The 5,000-nt window shown below is 36.7% G+C and overlaps 1 protein-coding gene and 1 long non-coding RNA gene across 9 annotated transcripts in view; one reads left to right on the top strand and one right to left on the bottom strand.

The window, feature by feature from the left end:
• LOC138010851 (uncharacterized) overlaps positions 1-5,000 on the bottom strand; it is a 24,949-nt gene that overhangs the window by 5,174 nt on the left and 14,775 nt on the right. The gene's annotated exons all lie outside the window — the stretch shown is intronic.
• The window catches only part of LOC138010841 (histamine H2 receptor-like), a 30,507-nt gene continuing 25,698 nt past the window's right edge, over positions 192-5,000 (top strand). For 3 of the 8 annotated variants that reach the window (XM_068857841.1, XM_068857840.1, XM_068857839.1), the window contains exons 1-4: positions 193-264; positions 382-487; positions 2,799-2,848; positions 3,314-3,417. The gene's annotated coding sequence lies outside the window, so the exon portion shown is untranslated. Of the gene's footprint in view, positions 265-381; positions 488-2,798; positions 2,849-3,313; positions 3,418-5,000 lie in introns of all 8 variants that reach the window. The other 5 variants (XM_068857848.1, XM_068857845.1, XM_068857849.1 and 2 more) reach the window with 4 other exon arrangements.

Genomic DNA, 5,000 nt, shown 5'->3' with positions numbered 1-5,000 from the left:
TGCTTTAACCAAGACAAGTGATTCTTTTGACGTGCATCTTCCGCCGTTTAAACGTCTCTTTTTAATAGTCTCTTTATGGACGGTTGAATATATTGCCACGGAGACACGAATATAAAGTGCAACCGATTCATTTAAATATAATCAAAGCCAGTCAAATGATATTTTTCATAGGTGAGAGCCTGAATCGAGAGAGAATTTAAAGCCGCGGCATGAATCAGTTCGATAGACTTTAAAGACAAATGCACGAAAAAAAACCTGTGCTATGTGAGTATGCACTGCTGCCATGTGATGAACCAAGGGCTCATTAATGCTATATCTTGTATATCAACTCAGCATTGTCCCTTAATGCAGGTGATATGATTAATTGTCATGTATTTGTAGTCAGTTGCTAGGCTCGACTCACGGTAATCTACCTGTTCCTTCCTAATGGTACCTCGATGACAAGAGCGCGATAAGGCTGTGCATGAAAAGCGATAAAAGCGACACGGTAATGTTTGATTTTGTATTTTCCATTAAGTACAAATACTGGAAGAACTGATAACTGTACAGCGACTCCGTACCACATTTGGGAATATACCAGTGTGCAGGAGCTTCTCTATAGTCGAAACCAATGTTATAATTTGTTATAAACATTCAGTTTACCCTTCAGAAGCTTAATTTAACGATTCTGTTACTGTAGTTTCGTCTGGTAGGAGAACTGTTAACATGGAAGGAACGTTTCGAAATGCAAAAAACGTGTAAGAAGCTGAGTTAACCCATTAATAACATCCGCATTGACGGAGTAATATTTCATTGCTTGTTGCCAGCTACTGATGCCGCTGTTGGATTGAAATGCTGTGGCTATAAAATAGTAGAGACAGGTTTCTTCATGGCTTCTTTGGCTAGGGAAATCGTGAGGAAAAAAAACTGATTGACCGAACATCGGAAGAGCAAGAAAAATTGAGTTGAAAAGACCGTCGCTTAACAAATTAAGATAAGTTGTACTAACTTTACTCTATCGGTTTCTATATCTGAGAGCACTGAGATCGAAAAAAAAAAAGTAAACTTACCCCATCGACGTTAAACACAGATCTCATGGGAAAAACCAAATTGCGAAAGTCACTACATGTAATTAAAAAGTATAATAACATTGCTGACATATCGACAGTTGGAAGACAAAACTAGCTGTATAGACAATATAGATTCCTCTGATTCGTTATTTCATGCTTTAGAAAAGCTCATACAAATTGAAATTGTTTTCATTTAAGCGGCAACAAACTCTTGTTGATGTTTCTCTAAAACTGACCAAAACTTCATCTAAAGAAACCATTTACACTCATTTTAGATCAAATGTGAGTCGTACGTGCATCATCATATCCGGCATTCATTACGTAAAGACAAACATTGCTGCGGAGCACTTAGCAAAATGCTTCCGGGCTTTGGATTTCAAGGAAAAGTCACATTTAAGTTCAAATTTTAAGTGGAAAGGAGCTTCGAAAGTTCTAACTTTGTGTGATGACGCTAGAAAAATGCGATCATGGCTTTGTCTGCGTCATCTACGTTTTCTTCCCGCAGCTGTACGTCACCGCGACTACCAGAGAAAGGAGTATGATATAGTTTCCTGATTTCAATTTTTTGGATGTGTTAAAAAAGTAATTTTACTCTTCTATAGACAGTTTTCAAAATGGCCAATAACGAATTTAGAGACATTACAACCTTCCATCAAGAATCATTTATTGACTTGTGGATCTCACCTTCAAGCTAACAGTGAAAACGATTGGAAGACAAAGATTACTTTGAGTAAAGTAAAAGACAAAACAAACGGACAAATCTTACTATTCTTAGGAGGGCCAATTATCTGCCGGGTATATGGTAACTTTTTATACTATGCTCGCAAATAAATTGCTTGTAGATCACAATAAATAAATGACATTGAGTAAAACATAAGTAACAAATAATTTAAAAGCCCTGGGCTCCTCAAGAATGACCCATGCAGGGTCGTCCTTGTGCCATATGTTTTTTGCTCCATTTTACACTGTGCATGCGCAAGATTCTTGTTGAACGTAGAAATAGACCCTGTTTATTCACATAATATTCTATGATAGGATCATTCATTATAAGACCATCCTAGAATAACGAAAATTACCTTTCCTCGGAAGATCTGTGTACCATACAGGATGACTATAACATATGGTGAAAGAAAGTTAGAAAAATAATACTAAGGGTACCTAATAATCTTCCTAACCAAAAATTCTGCTGGTGTACACAAGAATTGTTTTTCAGTGTCGAATTTTCCCTTTCGATAAGTTACCGCTTTCCCGGTTCCCAACGTTTGATCCGTCGGTTTTGATATTCTGGCAGAAAATAATATAGACAGTTTGCCGGTTTTACCGTGGCTCAACATTCAGTGATCCGTTTTGATAATTTGAGGTTAGGAAATGTCAAATTATACAGTTTTCAGACACTTAAAATGAACCTTGTAAAAAATTTGACCATCTGTCACAACTAGTAGATACATACATCATTTTCGTGAATTTGAATCGCAGATGCGATAAACCTTGTTGAATTGTGGAATTGGACACTCAGGTGACACTTTCCCTCTAATGGAGTTCAACTTTTGGTAGAAATTTCTTCTTTCATTCATCTCTAATTTTAATACTCTCACTGAATTCCAGACACTTAGTAAGGATTAAGGCGGAAACAACGACAAAATTTGTGCAAAAAGAATTTTAGCATGTAAAGCATAAGATTAAAGATTTACCCTGAGTGATAAGGTAAATTAATCAAAATTGAAGCAATTTTACCGGTTTTCTTACCAGGTGTATAGAGTTAAGCACCGGATTTGGACGCTCTTCTATTTGTTCGCAAGGTAAAAGAAGCACAATTAGCAGCTTAAAGCGGTATTCTTGCATGTAGATCGACAGCTGATCGTTTATCTTTTTGGATGAAAGAAAAATGGAAGTTGCTCGGCTTACTAACGAATGTCAGTTGTTTGCATAATAAGTTCGGTTCCGTTCTATCTCGCAAAGACAATCCCCAAACTTCCAAATTTAAATGAAATTAAATGGAAGGAATTGCTGTAAAACACTCGACGGCTTCGATATAGCTCAACGAAAAAGAGTTTTTGTGATAAAATAAGTGTGATTCGTCTTAGGAAAGAGAAAGCAATGGTTGAAATTACAGCCATAAGACACGAGATTTTCTATGCTCCAAAATTCATACAAATAAAATAAAAAATAGCAAAGTTGACCATATATATTCAACAGTTTTTGTTTGAAATCGAGCCTCATTTCCCGAGGAATCGAATTAAACCGTTTTTGTTTGCTGCCAACAGTTTCCGGGTGCATAAGGAACCGACTGCGCAACAAACGAGACATGAATTCACTTTGGATCTAGAAAGCATTTCAAGTGGAACAAGAGTTTTGGACCTAAAAGTAGGTAAGTTAATTTTCATTCTCTTGCTCAGGTTTTTAACAGAACAAGACGAATTCTGTAGAAAATAACATCTTTAGTTCAATTAATTCGAGTAAAAAAAACACAGAGGTAAAATTAACGAGAAATCCGGAGACTGAAACTGAGGAACATAATGTATCTACTGTAGTTTCGACTGAGTAAGTAAACTTCTAGAAATGCTGGCAAGGTTAGAGTCGCAACGTATGCCTTGGACTATTTGCAAGTTTTCTCTGGCGACTTGAATTTTATACTTCTTATTTTCTGATAAAATTGAGGTTAATGCAAATGCAACATTTAAAAAAAAAATAATTATCACGTCCCTGTTGAAGGAACAGCGTGTTTCGTAAGTTTAATTTCTGGACGGAGACTCCACAATCCAATTTTTTTTGGATTAGCCGCATCGATCATTTCCAGGGAAGCTATATCGACATCAGGTACAGTGTTTAACCGTAGTGTTTGAAGTGATCATGGTTTTGTATTCTAAATCAGCAACTTAGTAAGTAATTAAGCGAATCGTCTATTTAATTTCCCCAAGAAGCTTGTTATAAAACTGCTTTGAGGCTGAGCCGAATTGCTGAAATAATTTTCATGCAAAACTAACAATCATTAAAAAAAAAAAACGACACAATTTTTAAATTTGCAAGACATGTTTCAGATACTCAGTATCCATCTTCAGTTGAGGGATGTTTACACGTAAGTGGCGCTTTATATAAAGTAGGTAATAGGTAGGTGTAAATTACAAACTGTAGAATAATATCAAGTAAAGCTATCATCTTCGCAGTTATGAGCGCAATTCTTGCAATTGCGTAGAGAAGCCTGAAAAATTCAGGACTTCAACGGGGTTTGAACCCGTGACCTCGCGATACCGGTGCGACGCTCTAACCAACTGAGCTATGAAGCCACTGACATTGGGAGCTGGTCATTTGTGGGGTTCTAATGGTCCCGTGAGGAATGAATCAATGATGAAATGGTATATGAAATGAATCATATATGAACTGCGGATATGAAATCAAGTGAAGCTGTGATCTTCGCAGTTATGAGCGCAATTTTTTGCAATTGCGTAGAGAAGCCTGAAAAATTTAGGACTTCAACGGGTTTTTCAGGCTTCTCTACGCAATTGCAAAAAATTGCGCTCATAACTGCGAAGATCACAGCTTCACTTGATTTCATATCCGCAGTTCATATATGATTCATTTCATATACCATTTCATCATTGATTCATTCCTCACGGGACCATTACAACCCACAAATGACCAGCTCCCAACGTCAGTGGCTTCATAGCTCAGTTGGTTAGAGCGTCGCACCGGAATCGCGAGGTCACGAGTTCAAACCCCATTGAAGTCATAGCTTCACTTGATTTCATATCCGCAGTTCATATACCATTTCATCATTGTAGAATAATAGTTACAAATCAGTGAACAAAGGTTACATAAAGCTAAAGGAATACAACGGAGTGGGAAAATAAAAGATGCGAGTACCAAACTGTAGAATATGTTGAATACAAATAGTAATTATAGTAGAGTGTTAAATTAACATGCTTCAGTTGTTTATTCAATGCGGATCGTTCC

The sequence above is a fragment of the Montipora foliosa genome, chromosome 7, assembly GCF_036669935.1.
Source record: "Montipora foliosa isolate CH-2021 chromosome 7, ASM3666993v2, whole genome shotgun sequence".
Classification (NCBI taxonomy): domain Eukaryota; kingdom Metazoa; phylum Cnidaria; class Anthozoa; order Scleractinia; family Acroporidae; genus Montipora; species Montipora foliosa.
The sequence above is the reverse complement of the archived record's forward strand: the minus strand, read 5'-3'. Positions and strand labels throughout refer to the sequence as shown.